The following is a 23552-nucleotide window of genomic DNA, read 5'->3' as shown; positions in this document are numbered from 1 at the left end:
CTCCCCTCTCAACCATTACCCAATCCCAAGGGTGGCATCAACGCCATTACCCTGAGATCTGGAACCACACTGCAAGAGAGGAATCCAGATGAACCAAGCCCATCAGAACATGCCCCAGCTACAGACACGATTGAGGTAGAGGATGTTGAAGAAGAAGATGAAGTACAAGGCATGGTTTAACAGAAGCAGCCCAACCAAGGAGTGCGGAACCCCAGCAAGCTGAAGCTATAAAAGACGCCACTCCTATTCCATTTCCACACCTTGCTAAGAAGCCCAGAAAGCATATGGAACTTGATCCAAAAATGGTAGAGATTTTCAAAAAGGTTGAGGTAACTGTTCCCTTTTTTATGTTATTCAGCAAGTTCCTAAATATGCAAAGTTTCTAAAAGAGTTATGCATACATAAAGATCAAATTAACGAATTAGAAACTATTCCTTTAGGTAGTTCTATATATGCTTTAATGGGAAATATACCTGAAAAATGTAGTGATCCAGGCCCATGCATGGTTAACTGTACCATTGGAGGTGTTATATTTTCTGACTGTATGTGTGATTTAGGAGCATGCGTGAGTATTATGCCCTTGTCTATATATAATGCTTTAAGGCTCCCTCCCTTAAAAAGGTCGGCAGCTCGTTTTGTGTTAGCAGATAAAAGCATTATCACAGTGGTTGGAATTGCTGAAGATGTATTAGTGAGCATTAAGGGGCTCACGTTCCCATTGATTTCTATATCCTGGAGATGCCCCAAAATAACTCAAGGAGACCTTCATCAATCCTGCTTGGTAGAACATTTTTGAAGACTTCAAAATTCAAGCTGGATGCCTTTTTGGGTACCTATTCCTTTGAGGTAGATGGCAGAACAGTGAGCTTCAATCTAGATGAAGCTCTGAAGCATCCCCCAGAAGATCACTCCATATTCCAATGTGACATCATTGATGAAATTATAGCTGCAACTCACCAAGAAGAAATGGAAGAGAGTCACATGGAGCAAGATCCAAGTGTGGGGACACCCTCTGAATGTACTGAAGATTCATTACCATTTTCACCAGCCCCAGAGAATCCAGAACCAAACCATGAGCGGAAAATGGAATTAAAGCCCCTTCCTCCACACCTCAAGTATGCATACCTTGAGGACAAGCAGAAGTTTCCAGTTATCATTGCAAGGGAGCTCACTTTCCAACAAGAAGAACAACTGCTTGGTATATTGAGGACGCATAAGAAAGCAATTGGATGGAGCTTGGCGGATATAGTAGGCATCAGCCCTCAAGTTTGTGAACATAGAATATTCTTAGAAGAAGGTGCAAAGCCTATCCATCAACCTTAGAGAAGATTGAATCCCACCATCTTAGAAGTTTTCAAGAAGGAAGTTACCAGACTACTTGAAGCAGATATCATTTACCCCATTTCAGATAGCAAATGGGTCAGCCCAGTACAAGTGGTGCCCAAGAAGTCTGGAGTCACAACAATAAGGAATGAACAAGGAGAACTTCTGACAACCAGAGTGCAGAACGCATGGAGAGTTTGCATTGACTACAGGCGTCTCAACCAAGCTACTCGCAAGGATCATTATCCCTTGCCATTCATCGACCAGATGCTTGATCGCCTGTCAGGTAAATCTCACTACTGCTTTCTAGATGGTTATACAAGTTATTTTCAAATCCATATAGCTCCTGAACATCAGGAAAAGACTACTTTTACATGTCCTTTTGGGACTTATGCTTATAAAAGAATGCCCTTTGGCTTGTGCAATGCACTAGCTACTTTCTAGAGGTGTATGATGAGTCTTTTCTCTGATCTCATTGAGACTTGTATGGAAGTTTTTATGGATGACTTTAGCGTTTATGGTGATTCATTTAACCTTTGCTTGGATAGTTTATCTAAAGCATTGGACAGGTGTGTTAGTTAAAACCTTGTTTTAAATTTTGAAAATTGTCATTTTATAGTAAAATAAGGTATTGTTCTAGGACATGTTGTTTCTGATACTGGTATCTCTGTAGACCCAGCAAAGGTGGATGTTATTTCTAGTTTACCTTACCCCTCCTCTGTAAGGGAGGTCCGTTTGTTCCTTGGCCATGTAGGTTTTTACAGGAGATTCATTAAGGACTTCAGTAAGGTAGCACTACCCTTATCCAAACTACTGCAGAAAGACATTGAGTTCGAGTTCAGTGAGGATTGCAAACAAGTGTTTGATAAGCTAAAGACCACCCTGACTCAAGCTCCGATTGTGAGGGGACCAGACTGGAGTCAACCATTTGAAATCATGTGCGACGCCTCCAATCATGCATTAGGAGTAGCACTGACTCAACATGAAGGTAACGACCCTTTTGTAATTGCTTATGCATCTAAGACTTTAGATGCTGCTCAATCTAATTACACTACTACTGAAAAAAAGAGCTTCTAGCTATTGTTTTTGCTCTGGATAAATTCCAAGCCTATTTACTTGGTACTAAAGTAGTAGTGTACTCAGATCATGCAGCTCTAAAATATTTATTAGCTAAAAAGGAGTTTAAACCAAGGCTAATACATTGGATGCTACTGCTATAAGAATTTGATCTGGAAATTAAAGATAGAAGTGGTATCTGATGTTGCCCCTTGGTATGCACCTGTAGCTAATTATCTAGTTAGCCATACTTTTCCTCCTGATTTCACTAAGCATCAGAGAGACAAGCTGAAAAGCGAGTCCAAATACTATGTATGGGATGACCCATATCTATGGAGGTATGGTGCTGACCAGATAATTAGACCGTGTGCACCTCAATCAGAATTCCAGTCCATTTTAGAGGCCTGCCACTCACCTGAGAGTGGAGGACATTTTGGCCCTCAACGAACTGCTAGAAAAGTTTTAGACTGTGGATTCTGGTGGCCTACTCTTTTTAAAGATGCTGCTGATCTTTGTAAATCTTGTTCTCCATGTCAAAGGTTTGGTAATATATCCCAGAGGGATGAAATGCCTCAACAAATTATGCTTTTCTGTGAAATTTTTTATGTTTGGGGCATTAACTTCATGGGTCCATTTCCAAATTCTAATGGCCACCTTTATATATTGTTAGCTGTAGATTATGTTTCTAAATGGGTGGAAGCAATTCCTACCCGTACTGATGATGCTAACACTGTTGTTTCCTTTGTTAGAAATTATATTATTTGTCGCTTTGGATTACCACGAGCAATCGTGAGCAATCAAGGCACTCACTTTTGTAACGGGAGACTAACAGGTTTACTGAAGAGGCATGGGATCATTCATAAAGTATCAACCGCCTATCACCCCCAGACTAATGGGCAAGCAGAAGTGTCTAACAGAGAGATAAAGCGCATACTGCAAAAGGTAGTCAAGCCTCATAGGAAGGACTGGAGCACCAGACTCCAAGACGTGCTTTCGGCATATCGGACAGCATACAAGACACCAATTGGGATGAGTCCTTTTTGCTTGGTTTATGGAAAGGCCTGTCATCTTCCAGTTGAGTTAGAACACAAGGCCTTCTGGGCGGTAAAGGAATGCAACATGGACTATGAGAGGGTCGGAGATGAACGAAAGTTGCAACTACAAGAATTAGAGAGCCTTTGCCTTGAAGCTTATGAAAACTCCAAGCTGTATAAAGAGAAAGTGAAGGCTGTGCATGACAAGAGCATTAAGAGAAGAGAATTCCAACCAGGAGACTTTGTCCTACTTTACAACTCCAGAATGCGACTCATGCTAGGCAAGCTGAGATCCAGATGGGATGGTCCGTATCGAGTAGAGAAGGTGGAACCATACAGAGTCTTTCACTTGAACCATCCTTCAAGCTCTGAACTTATCATGGTCAATGGACACCGCTTTAAGTTATTCCATGGTGAAAAGATGGCGAAAAACCAGGAACTAGAGATCTTCCTCTTGGAAGATCCACCCACAGCAGAAGATTAAGCTAGTGGAGCATCCAACTTAAGGACGTTAAAGCAATGTGCTGGGTGGGAGACAACCCACCATGGTATGATCGTTCGTTCTCCTCCTTATCTACCCTCATCAATAACTCTTCTCAATACTAATGCCTATCTTTTGCATCTCATCCGCATACTGCATATTGCATATTTTTACTTAAAATAATGGTTTACGGCACGCGACGCGCTCGCGTCGTTGTGCCTTCACATCATTAAAGAAAAGAGATAGAGAGTTGCGCAGGTATGTGGCTGGAGGCGTGCCCCTGGCACCATTTGATCCACGCGTCCGAGTGGATGACACAATCGCGTCATTCGTAACAAGGCCTCCCCACGCGTCCACATCAACCACGCAAACGCGTGGATCTGCAATTCGATGTAAACGGGTGTATGAGAGTGAGTTGCGCTGGAGCTGGGCTGCACTTGTGCTAGTCGCACAAATCCTGCCACACGAACGCGTGCCCCACACGTCCACGTCGTTTTCTCAATCTGGCCATCCACGCGATCGCATCAACCATGCGATCGTGTCACCCTAAATTTTGGCAAAATATAATTTGAACAGAAAGTTGTGCGAGCGTGAAGCTGCCTTTGCGCCACTAGCACAAATCATGTCACGCGTCCGCGTGACCGACGCGTCCGCGTGACCGACGCGTCCGCGTCATTTCATTTACGTGCTTTCCATGCTACCGCGTGCCCCACGCGTCCGCGTCGCTTGCGCCGCCCTACTCATTCAAATCTGCCAGATTATCTTTTCTTTTCTCATCACATTCCTATTTTACTTTCCCCCCTTTTCTTCTTCCTTCCTTCTTCCTCTCTTCTACCCCCTCTTTCCTTCCACCATTATCAAGGTTTTTTTCTTCCCCTCTCCCCTCCCTACTTTTTTCTTTATTCTTCTTATTTTCATGTTTTCTTTTTCTTTCTCTTCTACTTTCTCTATCCATGTTTTCTTTTTCTTTTCTTCTTCCTTCTATTGGTGTTAGAAATTTATTTGGGTCATTATTCTTATATGTTGCTTGTAAATTATTTAGGACTTGTTTAACAATTATATATTATTTTTATAGGGTTACTTGCATGTTCAAAATTAATTTTTCCATACCTTATTTAACATGCATGCTATGTGTTTGTGAAAATGCCCATATGGCATTTTGCACTATTTTTAGATTTCTTTCAATCTGCTACTCTAAATGCCTGCCTTTCACAAAACCCTTTTATATTTTATTAATTAAATATAATTGTTATTACAAGCACATTGTTAGTTGGAAAGACTTGGTAATCTAACCTGGACATTGAATGCTTGATCTATGCTACTCATGCCCTTGCCGGCATGCTAATAAACACTTTGCATTTAACTGCCATCACATGCACTTGCTTTATTTTCTTTATTGATTTGCCACATGTAGTCATGACCATGTGTTCCCATCATTATCCCTTCCTGTGCATTGATTAGCACCTTTCCCATTCTTTTCCTTGCTATAACCCTAGAAATATTCATGTCTTTACTTGTTCCCTTTAAGGATGGCCACCAAGAAAGGCAAGGAGAAAGCTACCCCCAAATCCACAGCAAGAAAAGGAACAAAAAGAGCATTAGTGGCAGAGCCTTCTTCAACTGCAGTTAAGCCCTCAACAAAAAGAATTAAAAGGATTATCAAGGTCGATGAAAAGGAAAAAGCATTCCCAACAAAGGACACTGCACGATTTCCCAATCGTTACTGTGAGCAAATGTTCCCCATTCTGGCAGCTCGGAATTACAACAACGAACACCTTCTTATCCTTCCACCTCGTATTGCCAACTTTGTTGAGCCACAAATTGCACAAAGACATTGGGGATTCCTATAGAGACAGCCACGACAGGTTAATCTTTCTTGGGTTGTTGAGTTCTACTCTAACTTCCACCTGCCGACCCTGCAGTCTGTTTATGTCCGTCAGAAGCAAGTCCCCATTACAGAAGAGGCCATTCAGTGAGCCCTAAATCTTCCCCCTGCTCCAGAAGGATTGGACGTATTTCAAGAAGCTGCACTCAAGCGCCAGGCATACAAATTTGACTGGGACGCTGTTCTCAGAATTATCGCACAACCTGGCCGCAAATGGATCTTCGGATACCATCGTTCCCGTCCTAAGGGAATCTCGGCTTCCGCACTCACCTTAGAGGCTCACGTATGGGCACAGATTATCTCCCATTACGTCTTTCTGAGCATTCATGAGTCCTCCTTCACCGCAGACATGGCCGTTCTACTATGGTGCATCCTCACAGACCAGCCTCTAAATCTACCAAGACACATCCGGAATGCCATGGGATACGTGCAAATCACGAGCAACCTTCTTTTTCCTGCCTTGGTGTCAGATCTTGTATCAGCAGCCGGAGTCTCCTACAGAGCTGGGGACACCAAAGCCATACTTCCACGGGATGATCAATACGTCCCTAACGGGAGATATCTCAGGCCACCACTTGCCACTACCAGCCAGTCTACAGAAGATGCTGCAGATATTCCACCATCTACTAGTCAGCTGCTGCATCAAATACTGAAGAGGTTGGACCAACAAGACCAGAAAGTAAAGCTCCGAGAGCGCCGCAACCACCGCCAATTCAAATACCTCAAAGAGCTACTCACAGGCAATCACAGACCTGACGAGGACCCAGGCACTCTGAACTCCACTTTCTTTACCAGCACAGGGAGCCATGACGGTCCCGACTGTGGAGATACTGCCACCAGCCTAGCCTTATTCCTGACAGATAGCACCGAGGACGGTGCAAAGCCTTAAGTATAGGGAGGTCGATCAGTACCTAACTTCCGGAGGTAATTCTTTCCCCCTAACACCAACTTCTTTTTCTTTAGAATATGATAGATTGCATATTAGTAGGTTAATTGCATGCATGTTCTACCTGATTGAAAAGACAATAAATTTCTTTTACGACCATATATTTTTTTGAAAATTTCACTAATTTAAATAAAAACATTTATGTTAAATTTGTTTGAAGTTGAAATTGGAATAGGATTTTTGAGCTAAAAGAACACACAGCCCGTGAGACTTTAAGCCTAAATACATGGTTACACTATTTAACCATAAACATTTTTATTTCTCGTGTGTTTTCTTCTCTATGATTGTAATCTTAATTTTGTTTTATCCTATATGTCCAATGTTAATGTGTTATGTGCATGCATATGATTGAGGCCATTGTTTGTTTAGCTCACATATCCCAAATAAGCCAACCCTTTTAATTACCTTTGTTAACCACTTTGAGCCGTTGTTAATCCCATTTATTCTATATTTTACCATATTACTAGCCTTAAGCGGAAAACAATTGAAAATCCCAATTGAATCTTTGGTTAGCTTAAGATACAATGTGTGTTAACTAAGTATGGGAAAATTATGGGAATAAAGGGTAATAGGAGAATATGTCATGATGAAATAAAGGGAATTTGGATACCTACTCATGTGAAACCATAAAAGAAAAATTACAAATCTATGTGCATTGATAAAAAAATAATTTAAAATTCCTTTATGTTAGTGAATAAGGGGACAAAATCACCCCAATGATAAGTCAGAGTTTAATAATCAATGCACATGTGATATAAAATTAAAATAAAGGTTGATGCATGAGTGTGGAATGTGAAAAGGAGATTTTGGGTAACTAAGATGAATGTTAAAATTATATAGAGTGTATGTATGTTAGGTGAGAGCTTAGGTTAATTGAAGATTCAATGTATAAGCTCACTTAGCCATATGTATACCCTCACCCTTACCTTAGCCCCATTACAACCATGAAAAGACCTCATGATGTTTGCATTGGCATTTTTAAAATTGTTGATTGATTAGGTGAAAGACAAAATTTTTGAAAGCATGATTAGAGAAGGATAGAGTGATTACCCTATATACTAGAAATGATCAGAGTGCACACGCACCAACAGTAAGGGCTCAATGCTCAGTCTTGTATTCCCTGCTTTCACGAGCTATCTTCTTACAAATTTATTTGCTTTTACAATATAAATTGAATTAGTGAAATCTGCCCCATGTTTTATCTTAGAGAACTTATCTATTTTTAATCATGTAGACAAAATCATGTAGTTGCATTCATATGTATATAGGTTGCATTGCATGAGTCTTACATGTTCCTATTCATTCATATTTATCTCCTTCAACTTAACATGAGGACATGCTAATGTTTAAGTGTGGGGAGATTGATAAACCACTATTTTACGATTCATATTGTGTTTAATTGTGTGGTTTTATCAAGTCTTCACCCGCTTATTCATATGATTTACATGTATTTACAATTCCTTCCTAAAAATATTCTATGATTGATAACTTGCTTCCTAAAGACCTTTTAGTTGTATATTTTTTATCTTCCTTCGTATCATTCGATGACGTGATCTGTGTGTTAAGTGTTTCAGGCTTCACAGGACAAGGATGGCATAAGGAATGAAGAGGAAGCGTGAAAAAATGGAAGGAACACAAGGAATTGAGGAGATGATCAGCGAGAAGTCACGCGGTCGCATGGCTCACGCGACCGCACAAAATGGAAGAAATCAGAGTGACGCGCTTGCATGCCTGACTTGACCGCGTGGATTGGAAGCTGCACGAACGACGCGAATGCGTGGACGACGCGCACGCGTGGTACGAGAAACGCTGAGTGACGCGAACTCGGGGACGACGCGGCCGCGTGACGTGCGCGATCTACAGAATTACAGAAGTCTTTGGCACAGATTCTGGGCCGCATTTTAACCCAGTTTTCGGCCCAGAAATACAGATTAGAGCCAGAAAACATGCAGAGACAAGAACAACAATTCATTCCACATAATTTCAAGTTTTTAGATCTGAATTTACTCCTCTCCTAGGTTTCTCACTTGAACATTCATAAATTAGGATTTTGAAGAATTTTGGCTTTAGCTTTTGAGAAGAGTCTACCTCCGGTACTAGTCATTATACCTTGTTATTTTACTTTTCATTTACTCTTCCATATTCTTAATTTATCCAAAGTTGACATTGGATTATTTTTCATAGTTTATTAATACAAGACTATTTTTTCTTTAAATTAATCTCTTTTATTATTATTTATTATGTCTTCTCCTATTTCTTCTATTGATTTTGTGAAGTCTACAATTATGATGAATAATCTAAATTAAAAATAAGGAAAAGCAATCATGAGTCTGAAATACCTCAAATTATATTTAAATAAAGATGTCAATTCTAACATGGACAAGTTCATAAATCAAATTGGAAAGACAAATTAAAAGGACATTGAACCTGTAATTCAAGAAGATGAAAATATTCCTAAGTCCTTTAAGAGGAGTCCTAATCCTAAGAGAGAGGAGAGAACCTCTCTCACTAAAAAATACATCTAAATCCTAAAAAAGTGTGTATGAATCCAGTATTCAGTCTCTAATCTCCATATGTCATGAATGGATGGATTCCTCCATTTATAATCCTTCAATCTGTGTTCTCTGAGCTTAGATCTAGGCCAAAAGGGGCCCAGAAATCGCTGAGACGGACTTCTGCAAATTCTGCAGATCGTGCACGTCACGCGGTCGTGTCATCTGGAGTTTAGCTCTTCCACGCGGTCGCGTCAGTCATGCGTCCGCGTCAGTTGTGTTTCGCACGCCATGCATTCGCGTCGTCCATGCGCTCGCGTCGATGCTAATTTATGCAAAGCACGCGTTCGCGTCGTCCATGCGGACGCGTCACTGCCAGTTTCTTCCAAGGACTCCAATTTGTGCTTTCCTTCCATTTTTGTATGTTTCCTTTCCATCCTTTAAGTTATTCCTGCCCTATAAAACCTGAAAGTACTCAACACATAAATCACGACATCGAATGGTAATAAAGGATAATTAAATTTGGTAATTTTAAAGCATAGGAAACATGTTTTCTCATATATCAAATTCCAAGGAAGGAATTGTAAAATCATGCAGATTAATATGAATAAGTAGGTGAAGAGTTGATAAATCATTCAATTTAAGTACAAGATTTATCATGAAATAGTGGTTCATCAACCTCCCCACACTTAAACAATAGCATGTCCTCATGCTAAATCCAAGACAAAGAGTAAGGTAAAGTGGTGGAATCTCATGCAATGCAATCTATTTTAAATGCATCTACCTAAATGAGTCATGCAAATCTAGTTATTATTCACTTGTATATAAAACTTACATGTAGTTAAATTAATTCACATTCTCAAGGAATTATATATGCATAGCCAACCTTAGACAATGTTAAAGCACTTTTACAATTGAGATGGGTAAAAATATTTTCCAAACTTGCAAGACAATTAACAATTGAGGCAGAGATATATGGTGATGAGCTATTGAACCCTCACTGAATTTTGTGTTTATTCTCTAGTCACTCAGTGTTTATTGGGTTAATCACTTTATTTTTCTTTTTATCCTTACTTTCTATAACTTTATTCTTTATCTAACCAATCAACAATTATAGAATACAGACATACAAAAATTATGAGGTCTTTTCCAAGGTTGTAATGGGGCCAAGGTAGAGGTAAGGGTATATGTATAGGGCTAAGTGAGCTAATAAGTGAATCCTTGATTAGTCTAAGATTTCACCTAACATATACATATTTTATACAATTCAAAGTTTCTTAACCTATTTGCCCAAATTTTCCCACTTTGTATTGCAAACTTATGCATTAAATTTAACTTTGCCCCATGTGCATTAATTTTTCTTATTTTGCGTTTGGGGAATTTTTGTATCCCCTTATTGAAAATAAATTTTTTTATGCACATGGTAATTTAATTAATTTGATTTCACATGAGCATGCTTCCCAAATTTTCAAGTAATTTATTCAATTTAAATTCCTACTTTTTCTATCATCCTATGTTCCCATAAAATTTCCCATACTTAAATTTTACACAATATCTATCTTAAGCTAACCAAGGATTCAACTTGGGATTTTTTTTATTTTGTTTTTCTGCTTAAGGCTAGTAATGTGGTTATAAAACAGAAGGGGATTAAAAAGCTCAAGGGAGCTAACAAGGATGGCATAAAAGGTAGGCTTTATTTGGGATAAGTGAGTTAATAATCAAATATGGCTTCAATCCTATCTTGGTATGTATCTATATTCTATATTGGACATATAGATTAAAGCAAAGTAAAGAACACCAGAATGAAAAAGAAGGGCAAAACACACAGGAATGAAATTTATGGTTTGAATGCAACCATACAATTAAGCTCAAAACTCACAGGCTATGTGTTCTCAAGCTCATAAATCATATATCAGTTATGTATGTCATGCAAGTAGAAATTAAGAGTTTCCATTATTCTCAATATAAAATTTATTTGGGTGGCTTTAAAGTTTGTGTTCCTCCTTGATGAAATGTTGTTAACTAACTAACATGTAATGCTATATATATACAAGGGGTGTGGATTGTTTTAATTCTGTTAAAGTCTCTAGCTTACTTTCTTTTTATTTTCAATTTAAACCAAACTTATCATATGCTAAAAGGGTAAACTATGCTAATTAATCCACTTAATATATAACTAGTACACTAAGGTGCAACTTAAGCTAAATTATCCAAGATATATACAGCCCAAAGTGCAGAATGCAAAAGTACAACAAAAACAAAAGAGAGAAAAATGCGCAAATAAAATACAGAAAATGGACAAAATAAGATAAGAGTCTGTAGTGGTTCACCAAAAGAAATAGATGCCAGAGATGGTGACCTCCCCACACTTAAAATAAAGCATCATCCTCGATGCTCACTCAAGCTGGGTGTGAAGAAGTGTCATCTCTAGAAGGATAGGCTGCTGGAGTCTCGGTGGTGGTCTGAGAATCTGTAGACTGGATGAAGGTACGAGGATCTGTCTGCTGCAGATGAGGCTCTGACTGGATAGGAATCTCGGGATCTGCGGCCTGTATCTAGTGTGGCTCCTCAGGATATGGCGCAGCCTACTCCGGGCCTGCCTGCTCAGCCTGGGTGGGTGTCTCCTCCTCATGATCGCTCACCTCCTCCTCAGATGTGTCGGAGGGCGTGTCGGGCTCGGAGGGGATGTCACCACCAGAGCAAATCATCAGCTTGAGGTGCTCATAGTGTCACTTGTGGCGACATTCAGACCTCTCAAAACGTCGCCTGTTGCGACGTTCAGACATCTCAAACTGTTGCTGGTGATGGCGCTCCATCTAATCTAGACGGTCAAAGAGTCGGTGCACCAGACGGTAGACGGGCTCAGGAGCAGGTAGGGGTGCAGTGGGTGGTGCTGGGCCAGTGGAAGCAGAAGGAGCAGCTGAAGAAGTGGATGCCTCAGTAGTGTTAGTGAGAAATGGAGGGCGGTAGCCGAAAGTCAGAAACTTTTGACTGTGAGGAATGATCTTCCGGCAGTCCGTGGCGGGTGGCCTTTCATCAGCAACCTCCCAAGGTACCTCAGCTCAATGACCCAACTGAGTAATCAGGTAAGAAAAAGAGAGGGTACCTCTAACATAGACCCTAGCCATGTAATACCAAATGAAGCGGGGTAGATATAGGTCCTTACCCGTCATCACACACCAGATGAGGGTAATCATAGCGGCTGGCACCTCCGTCTCATGAGTACTCGGCATCACATAGTTACTCAGAATCTGTTGCCATAGCCGAGCCTCATCATTCAGATATATAAGCCTAATTCCATTGGGTACGACTGTGCTTGTTCCCATGACCCAAGGAACAGTAAGATCAAGAGTGATATCCCTCTTCACTGCATCCCAATCAAACCTCATGAATCTCATATCCTCCTCAGCTTTCTGGTAACCATCTGGTTGATCTGATTTAGGTGGAAGCTGGAGGATGTCTTCAATTGCTTCCTCAGTAACTAGAACCGATTTGCCTCTGAGCTGTACTACATCCAGGGATGATAGAAAGTAGTTATAGTAGAATTCTATGACCCGGATGAGTTAACCTCAGTTAAGTTTCTCTCCAGGAAGAACCAGCCTCTCTGTTTGATCTGATCTGAAGTGTACTGCTTGAGTTCTTCTGGAATTTTTAGAGTCCTTTCCAGGTGTAGGTTCCTGGCTGTGGCAAAAATCGGGAACTTCAGCTCACAGTATTTGTTTGCAAATTTAACCGGGTCAGCTGCAGATACCAACTGATCAGCCTTTTTCTGCGGGGTAAAGTTCTTCTCATGTCAGGAATCATCGTGTAAGATGCCAAGGATGGAACCAAAGGATTCGCCTCTTTTCTGTTTGCCAGTAGTTACTTTGCCCTTTCCCCTACCTTGGGGGTCAGACATCCTGAAAAAAAGAATTTTCAAGATATAATTGAGGAATAAAAGCAGGAAAATAAGTAGGCAAATAACAAGATAAGCACGAAGTGGCAAAGGAGCAGTAGAAAAATGAAATGAGTTAGGTAAATGTATATTTTGGATTGTTTTGGAGTTGAAAAGCTGAGATGAGAAATGACATTCCAAAATATGTTAGAAGTGGAAAGCCTGTTAATTAGGAAAAACAATAATCATGCCATGAGTGAAATTAATTGAAAGAAGTAGTGAAAAGGCAAAAGGGGAAGTTAGAAAGTTAAAAGTGGGTAAAATTGAAAAAGAGGTTAGAAAGCGAAAATCAGTAAGTTAGTAAAAAGGAAGTCAGAGTAAGTGGCATGATGATTGGTTTCTAAGTAACAAGAATTTCACAATTTTAAGCAACAGTCAACTCATATTCCAGCAGGGATAACAGGGTATTGATGATGATTCATATAGATATAGAAGTAGTAAAAAGTAAAATCAAATCATCAATAATCCAATTTATTAACCAGGAAATCAAAGGGAATAAGAATGCTGGCCTGTGCATTCATGAATTGGTTTGGTAAAGGCGAAGGAGTGCCAAATTCACATTGCTAAAACCAAAATATGAATGAATATCAAAACAATTTACAGAAAATTTGGGCAGCATTCCGGCTAAAATTGGATGTTCCCAGAAAATAAACAGCAAGAAAAATAGTTTATATGAGAATAACAATTTCTGCAAAGAGTCACAAATAGTAGGAGTGGTAAAGAATAGTCTAACAGCAGCAAGAAACATTTAAAGAATAGCATATGAACAGTATTAACATCACAGCTAGATTAAAATTACAGAACAGATAAAACAAGTAACAAGTACGGTGCAAATATCAGGCTTAAATCCGCTAACCACATCCTAGCTACCTAACAACCTATAATCCACTACAAACATGCATCTAGATCTAGCCTATTTGGAATACAAATTGGAAAACGAACTAGAGAATCGCAAGGAGAAACGTAGTATGGCGGAACCTGGTGCGTAAAGTGCAATGAGATGGAATAGGGATGAGGCAGAGAGGTGGTGATGCGGCGGCGCTGGGTGAAGCACGACGGCACAGTGGTAAAGCAGGGGCGGTGGCAGGGGTGTAAGAGGGGTTGAATGGTTGAGGGTTGGGGTGAGGGTTGAGAATAGGGGATGAGGGTTGGGGTGGTGGCCGGCAGAGGTGGCTGTGGCGGTCTGAGGCTGGCTGCGGTGGGGGTCGTGGTGGAAGAGAGAGAGAGGGAGGGAAAAGAAGGAAGAGAGCGAGAAGAAAGAGAGGGAAGGAAGAAGGGGGTGGCATCGTGGTTGGGGCTGGGTGGGTGAGGGTGGTGCGGCGGTAGGAGGTGGTTGGGGGTGGGTTGCAGAGAAGAAAGGAAGAAGAAGGGGAATGGGGGTGCGACGGTTAGGGTTTCACGTCACTGCGGGTTAGTAAATTTAAATCCACGTGATCGCGTGGGGCACGCGGTCGCGTGGCTAGGGTGGATGGGGGTTGATGCGATCGCGTGGGTTGGGTAAAAGATAGGTGACGCGGACGCGTAAAGCACGCGAACGCGTCGCTGGAATTTGTGCTAGAAGCACGCTTCCAACATCGTTTCAGCGTAACTCTTTGTTTGGTTTAGGGGGTCATAAAATCCATGCGACGCGATCGCGTCACTCATGCTTTCGCATGGGATGGGTGTTGTGGAAGTGACGCGTTCACGTCATGGACGCACACGCGTGGGTGGTTTTGTGCTAAATGCACATCAGCTGCACGATTCCAGCCCAACTTTCTGGGCATTGGATCTTTACGCCGATATCCAGATCACGCATTCGCGTGGGTGACGCGGACGCGTGGGAAGCATTTTTCACAACTGACGCGATCGCGTGGGGCACGCGGTCACGTGGAACAATTTGTGCCAAAGGCACGCCTCTAGCCTTGTATTAGGATGACTCTCTGTTCACTTTCCTTCTTCTTTTAATGAACTTGTGACGCGGACGCGTCAGCGACGCTGTCGCGTCGCGTGCTCTCTCTTTTCTCTTTTTTTTATATATGCAAGTATGCAGTTATGCAAAATGCAAAATGCAATGAATGTCATGCAAAGATTTCAGGTTCAAACAAAATTCAAAAACATAATAGAATGGAGAAGGAACGATCATACCATGGTGGGTTGTCTCCCACCTAGCACTTTTAGTTAAAGTCCTTAAGTTGGACATTTGATGAACTTCCTGCTATGGTGGCTTGTGCTTGAATTCATCCAGAAATCTCCATCAATGTTTGGAATGCCAGCATCCTCCGGGGTCCCAAACAAGGCACGTAAAGCCTTTGAGCAGTTTCAAACAGGTTTCCAGGCTCCCGGGGTGTTGAATGTCAGAATAGATTCCAGGATCCCAAACTCTACTTTTACACCCATTTTTGTCTTGATCTATATTTTTCCAGCCGGGTGGTAAGTAATCTGAATCCTCACTATAGTGACCAAACAGCTTCCGAGATCCTTTCAATCGAGCTTGACACCAATCCTTGCACCTCAATTTAAAGTGTGAAACTTCTTTGAATCTTGCATAACAGTGCTGAGTGCGAGTCATTTCCCTTTTTCTCTTAAAGCCGCAGAGAGCTCTAAGCTGGCCATCTGTCTCAAGTAAACCATATTCAAGTGGAAAAGTAAAGATAAAAGTCAAGGATTTTACCCACTTGAAGTTTCTGTTGGGTGGTAATGGCCTTGGGATAGGTGTTTCCAGTGGTTCTGCAAGCTCTACTCCCTTGTGATTTTCTGTGAATTCCTCCATTTCTTTGCAAATTTCTTCCATTTCAACCATGTCATAATCAAAGTTATCGATATCTTCTTCATCACTTGAGTCATAATTGGGAGGTTGAGAAAAGTCTACCTCTGCATCATATTCGTATTCACTTGGGGAAGATTCTTCTATCTCAAAAACTTCACTTGCAGAAACAAGTTCATCAATAAGAGGGCTTGACTTGTGATCATCATCATCAAGGAAACATGCGTCTTGGGTTACTCTATCCAATTCCTCATAGGATACCTGCTTTGGGGATTGTGCACTATCCTCATTAGCATCAATTGTAACGTCTTTGACGGAATTCTCCACAACTCTGGATTCTGGCGGAGGTTCGGCATCTCCTAAATCTTCAACCAACTCTTCGTTTTCTAGTACGAAGTTATGCTCTATACTGTCCACTGGAGTTTATAGTGTCTCCTTCATGCTACGTTCTTCATTGGATTCTCCACATGAAGCCATGGGGGTTTGTTGAGTGTCCGAACGTCTGGAAGATAATTGATTTATTGCCTGCTTCAGTTGATGAAGGGTTGTATGAAATTGGTCTACTGATTCTTCGAAGCAAACCTGTGATTCTTGGCTTGATGGATATGGACATGGTGCATAGGGGAGTGGTGGTTCTTGGGAGTAATTGGATTGGCTTTGGGGTGGATAAGGATCGTACGGTGGTGAATGGTGAAAAGAAGCTTGTGAGTGTGGTGGTTTGAAGCTATGTTAAGAGGATGGTCTCTGAGCATAGTGGTGGTTCTCGTTGCAAGTATAGTTTCTAAACTAAGCAATCAACCTTTCTTACAAACGTTTTGGTTGTCACAAGTAACAAACCCAATAAAATTTATAAACCGAAGTATTCAAACCTCGGGTCGTCTTCTCAAGGAATTGCAGGGAAGTATGAATTATTATTGGTTATGCAAAATAGTGTTTTTGGGTTTTGAAAAGGTTTTGAACAAGAGAAATGAATTGCAGGAGTTAATAAATTAATAAGTAATAAAACTTTTGGCAAGGTATGAAAACTGGAAGTCCTATCCTAGTTATCCTTATCAATGGTGATGAGAATTATACTGTTGCTCCCACTAAGTCAACCTCTAACTATGAAGGTCAGTTAAGTGGACAAATTAATTTAATACCTAAAGTCCTAGTCAACTCCTTAAGGAAAGACTAGAGTTATAGGAATTTAAATTAATCAGCAAGAATAATAATTATCAATCACGATGAGTTTGATAACTCAAGAGTTACCAATTAATCAACCAAGGCCAATAGTAAATAATCTAAATTAAAAATAAGGAAAAGCAATCATGAGTCTGAAATACCTCAAATTATATTTAAATAAAGATGTCAATTCTAACATAGACAAGTTCATAAATCAAATTAGAAAGACAAATAAAAAGGACATTGAACCTGTGATGAAGAGATAATCCCAAAAAGATAAATCCTAATCCTAATCCTAAGAGAGAGGAGAGAACCTCTCTCTCTAAAAACTACATCTAAATCCTAAAACTATGTATGAATCTAGTATTCAGTCTCTCATCTCCATATATCATGAATGGATGAATTCCTCCATTTATAATCCTTCAATTTGTGTTCTCTGGGCCAAAAGGGGCCCAAAAATCGCTGAGCACGACTTCTACAAATTCTGCAGATCGCGCATGTCACGCGTTCGCGTGGGTCACGCGGTCGCGTCATCTGGAGTGTTGCTCTTCCACGCGGTCGCGTCAGTCATGCGTTTCGCAGGTCACGCGTTCGCCTCATCCATGCGCTCGTGTTGATTCTCTTTTGAGCGAACCACACATTCGTGTCGTTCATGCGGACACGTCATTGCCTTTTTCTTCCAAGGACTCCAATTTGTGCTTTCCTTCCATTTTTGTATGTTTCCTTTCCATCCTTTAAGTCATTCCTACCCTATAAAACCTGAAAGTACTCAACACACAAATCACGGCATCGAATGGTAATAAAGGATAATTAAATTTGGTAATTTTAAAGCATTGGAAACATGTTTTCTCATATATCAAATTCCAAGGAAGGAATTGTAAAATCATGCAAATTCATATGAATAAGTAGGTGAAGAGTTGATAAATTATTCAATTTAAGTACAAGATTTATCATAAAATAGTAGTTTATCAATATTTCTCTACAATGAAGAGGCCAACTCCCAAATTCAAAGCGAGGAGCTCGACCAACTTCCAGAAGTCCGAGAAAAGAGCTCAGATTAGAGAGGAAGCACTAAAGCATCGAATGGCCTTAAAATATACTTAGAAAGTAGTCCAATGAAGCTTCACCACCAACGATCTCATCGTAATCTGAAATAACATCGGAGCAGGTCGATCAGGAGAAGGGAAGCTAGCAGCTAACTGGAATGGACCCTACCGAGTTGTAGCAGTACTGGGAAAAGGTTACTACAAGGTCTCTGACCTCAAGGGACGAGAGATGCCAAGGTCATGGCATGCCTATAACCTAAGAAGGTACTATAGTTAGAAAGTAATAAAGATCTTAGGTCAAGGTGCACTTTTTTTCCTGAAAAAGTTTTTTAATGAGGCACCAGGCCAAGATCTACAAAAGTTACCCGACTCAGAAGGGTAAGTACTCATATGTATATATTTCTGTTTATATTCCTATTTTTTATTTTCAATAAAGTTTTTTAGATTCCCTAAAAAGTTTCCTACCAAGACGCATTAATCTAAGCTCACAAAATGAAAAAATTCATCGTTCGATTGTAAAGAGGTCAGCAAGATGAAAACCAAATTCTTCGTCCGATTGTAAAGAGGTCGGCAAGGTGAAACCCAAATTCATCGTCCGATCGCAAAGAGGTCGGTAAGGTGAAAGTGTAAAAGCAGATTAATGCAAGAAGTTATAAAAAGTAACCATAGAAAGCAACCTGATGAGGTCTGACTAAAAATGGATTACTAAAAATAACTTAAGAAGGCCCGACAGAGAAGTCGGACCAGTGAAAGGATCACTAAAAAGGGACGAAGACATCTTAAAAAATGGCCTAAAGGCCAGAAATGCTTTGCTGAAAGGTACGAAGTCTTGAAAAAAGACACTACTTAAAAAGCAAATGGACAAAGCGGAATGGAGCTAAAAAGTCATCCAAACAAACTATAAAGAAAAAGGTTCCCCTTTGAACACTACCTAAAAAGTTGTTTGAATATGACTAAAAAGCTCGCATCAACATCAACCAAAGGAACGACCCCACAAAGCAAGCACGACCTCAAAGGATACAATTAAAGCCAAAAAGGTTGAAAACAACTTAGGGCTCAAACGTGCTCAGCCAAAGGGAGTAGCCCCATTCAAAAAGGGAAAAATCCCAAAATAGAGGTCGGTCAAATCAACTAAAAAGGTTCTGCAGAACACTAAAAGTTGACAAATGAATCACCGAGAGCTCGGATACCAAGCTGCTGAGATAATGTTCGCCAAAAAAGCAAAGGTTTAACAAGTATTAAAAAGCAAGGCGAGACCTCAAAGGCAACAGATGTTGGACAGGTAAGTACCAACCTTTTAACAAATTCAAAAAGTTAGCAAAATGCAACCATCATAAACATTAAAGACTCAAAAGGCCACTTAAACGGTAACCTCGGAGTTAATTTTTTTTTGAAAAATAAAAGTTGCTGGGAAGCAACTGAATGTCAAATGAGTCAACCACATAAAGAGTTACAACAAAACAACAAGTTCAAAAGTCCACAAGTCAGACTATAACATGAGCAGAAAAGTTATAAATTTTCCCCAGTAGAAACATCCTGGGTTGAAGTAGGAGCAATGGTTGAGATCGGGACAGCATCAACAGTCTCATCCACCCAGTTCAGAATTTGCACATCGGGCTCAGGCTCTGGGTGGTTGACCTCAGCTGAAGGGGTTGAAGAAGCTGAGGTTGCACAAGAGGAGGACCCTCATCTTCATCGTCTGGGGCAGGCACAATCTTGCTATCCTCCACTACATTATCCAAACTGAAGAGAGTCAGGTCGAGCTCAGGAGCAAGAACTCAGACTTGAGCCTTCAAATTTTCATATGCATCAGTCACACAGCCCACCAGATGACTTTGTAGCTTAGCATAATCGGCTTGGGCGGATTGAAGCCTCTCCTGAGTCTCCAGCAACTCGGCATAAGTATGGTGTAGCTCTCTTTGGATTTCTTGGCCATCTCATCGGCCAGGTTGGCAGCGGCCTCAGCAGTAGTAGCTCGGGATTTTTCCCTCTCCACATCCAACTCTAGTTTAATCACCTTGGCATTAAGCTCATCCTTCAAGCTCTTAATTCTCTCATATTCAGACTTGGCATTCTCCATAAAGGCTTTAATGGCTCGGATAGGAGATTCCATAACAACCCGAGACAAAGCCACACCAATATTCGCCATCCGAATACTATTACTAGTAACAAAATCAAGGTAGTGAAGAATAGATACATCGTCCAAGGGAAGCTTACCATAAGGAGCAATCAGTTCAGTAGCGAAACCCACACCATCAAAATCCTTATCATTCATATCATAAGAACTAAGAGTTTTCTGACGCGTTGGAGGAGGACCAGCAGCAAAAGGATAGGAGGCAGCACTAGAAGTTGGCTAGAGAGGGTTAAAAGGAACCACACGAACCTGAGGAGTCGGAATGATCTTCCTCGGTTTAGAAGTGTCTGAGGTCGGCTTCCTCGGAGGAACTTGAGAAGATCCTTCTCCAGAACCCTTCGCTGAGATGTTTTGATCAGCGGTCGCCTTCTTCGCCCTACGAAAGGCTTTCATGGAGTCCGTAGATTTCACCATATCTGCAAACAGAAACCAAGAAAACAAGTCACAAATAGAAAGGGGGTAAAACTCAACTACAAAGTAAAACTATGGAAAAGAAGTCGTCCACTACCCAGTTCAGCATGAAGGAGGGAAGGATCTCCTAGAAACTTCTTTGTGTCGAGATGAGAAGGCTCCCCCCAATTCTCCTCTAACACACTCACAAAAGCCTGTTCAACCTCATCCAGGCTATCCCAAGAATACTTAGTAGCAACTGCATCTTTTTGCCAACACAAAGGAAAAGTTGGCTCGTTAAAAAGAAAGGATGGACATCTTCAACAGCCCGGACTTTAAAATAGTAGTTCTTAAAGTCCCGGAAGGATTCATCATACATAGAAAACACCTTTTTTCTCTGGGTAGCTCGGAACGAGACCCAAGAAGCCTTTTTCTTGGCTACTCCAGGTTTGGTCAACACGAACAGATAAAGGAAGAAAGATATGGAAGGTTGGACACCCAACTCTTGACACAGTAGCTGAAAAATCTTAATGAAGGCCTAGGAAGTCGAATGAAGTTGGGAAGGGGCTACATTGCAAGACCACAACAGCTCGGTCTCAAAGGCAAAAAAAGGGATGGTAATACCCATTTGACTAAAAAAAGTAGTCATAAGCATAGAAAAAGGGCCGTTCTCCCTGAATCAAAGAAGGAAAACTAACCCTCTCCTCAGGGTCAAGTGACACCAATTTATACTTCTTCTCCTCATCCTTATCACTACAAATCCTATGGAACCTCCTAAGTCTCACACAATATTCAGGGCCAGCCACGGTGACACACATTAAGACTATGGAGTCCAGCCAGTCAGATATGCCGTCAGGGATCTTTGTAGACATCTCAACAATGTTTTTTCGAGAAGACATAGGCCAACTATCCCTACAGTAAGAAAATGAAAGAGTGGATTACTACCAAACGACTCGGACAATAAAAAGTAATCAGCAAGTGTCAGATATGGTGGTAAAAGGGAAACCCCAGGACTCACGCTTAAAGTCCAGGGGTACCCTTTGGAGGCAATAACAAGGCAAGAACTCAGAAAAGGGAAATCGACAATCTATGCCCTAACACCAGCCCTAACACCCCTCAAATTAAAAAATACGAAAAAAGATCCATTCTTTTTCTGGTAGCATCTCTATAAAAACAGCAAAAGATCATCATCACAGACCACGCAAGGAATCATCAAGAAAAGCTACAACCCGTTTCTACCAACAGTTCAACAAAAGCTAAAACTTTGTGCAAGAAGATGTTATGCAAGGATGAAAGGAGATAGAAACAGCGACTAGCAAAAAGTCATACGAAAAACAAAACTACCAGAAGGCGCACATTTTCCTCAAGCAGAAGTCGCAGGGAAAAACACACAACGATGATCAAGACACAAAGATGTAATCTTTTTGCAGAAAGATTCAAACTTTTTCAAGGCAAACTCAAGAAAAAATCAAAACTTTATAGTGAAGGCATACAGAATAAACAAATATCGAAAGTAAAAGGAAGAAAAAACCAACCTGCAGAAGAGAAGACAATAGATGCTCGAAGCCAAAGAATGACGAAATCCACGCCAAACAATCGCTTGGAGACAAAGAGAATAGAAGGCTTGGAAGCGTGAAAACAAGAGAATGAAGCACTACAGAAAATAAAAGGGAAGAGGAAGGAGAGAAGAAAAGGAAGAATTACTGTTTGAAATTCAAAATGAAATGCAAAAGAAGGAAGAGAGAGAACGGCGAAGGGAAATTAATGAGTGTTTAACCCTCGCACGTTCCCATGAAAGTGCAACGCGCGCTGCAATTAAAAAGAAAAATGCTTCGCATTCAAGGAGTCCCAGCAGGAGTTATACGGGAGATTGACTAAAGACAAAATGCTTGAGCTCGACTTCCTCAAATGGTCGAAGTCTAAAGAGACGACCTTACGGGAAAGATCGAGCCCAAGCAGGGGTGCTGTTCATACCCTGGATCGAGCTAGGCAACCTGGGCTGGCTAAAGACACGAGCGACCGACCTCTTCAGGATGGTCGCCACCGATCTCTTATTAAAAGAGCTCGGCCAAATTGCCATAGCGGCCCAAGTAGGCCCAAACCAAAGGACACGACCCACTCTAAAAGGCGGTTGGCCTAAAAGATAAGGTGACCTCACCCACCAAAGATAAGATAAGATAACAAACTTATCTCAAAGGAAGGCCACTCAATACTACTATAAATACACTGGAGCACCTAGGTATAACTCATACTTTGATTCTACACAAAATCCTACCTATAGCACGTGCTACCTTAAGCATCGGAGTCTCTTGCAGGTACCACCATCCTCCGGTGATCAAGGATCAGCAACATCTCCAGGCTCAACAAGTCGGACACGACAGCTCCGACCACCACAACAGATCTCCTCCGAGATCGACCATCAGTTTCAGGTAACCCTCGGAACAGAATGCATATGTAATGTTAATGAAAAAGCATACATGAATGTTTGTGAAAACAAAATGATGGGGAGTTAGGATTGCATATTTTTTGTTATTGGATTTGATATAGGTTGAGTTGGTTACTTAAACTAATCAAAGATTCAATTCAATTTAGTCCACTTAGCCATATCTATCCCACCTTAACCCTATCCCCATTACAACCCTATGAAGTCCTCATGATAATTGCATTCATGCATCACTTGTTTGATGATTGTTAGATGAAAAGTAAATCCTTGAAACCATGATTAGGAGGAGACTTGAGTGATTAAACCCTTAGACACCGAGTGATTAGAGTGTATACACACCTAGTGATGGTTCAATTACTCAATTCTATATTTCCACATCTCTTATAATGAATTCTTGCAAGTTTCTTCATTTTGATGAGTTGAATCAATTCTTTAGACTTTGGTTACATTGGATTATTTCCTTGCTTAGCCCTTTTTGCCTATA

The sequence above is a fragment of the Arachis hypogaea genome, chromosome 1 (genome assembly GCF_003086295.3).
Source record: "Arachis hypogaea cultivar Tifrunner chromosome 1, arahy.Tifrunner.gnm2.J5K5, whole genome shotgun sequence".
NCBI lineage: Eukaryota > Viridiplantae > Streptophyta > Magnoliopsida > Fabales > Fabaceae > Arachis > Arachis hypogaea.
This window is presented reverse-complemented; position numbering follows the sequence as displayed.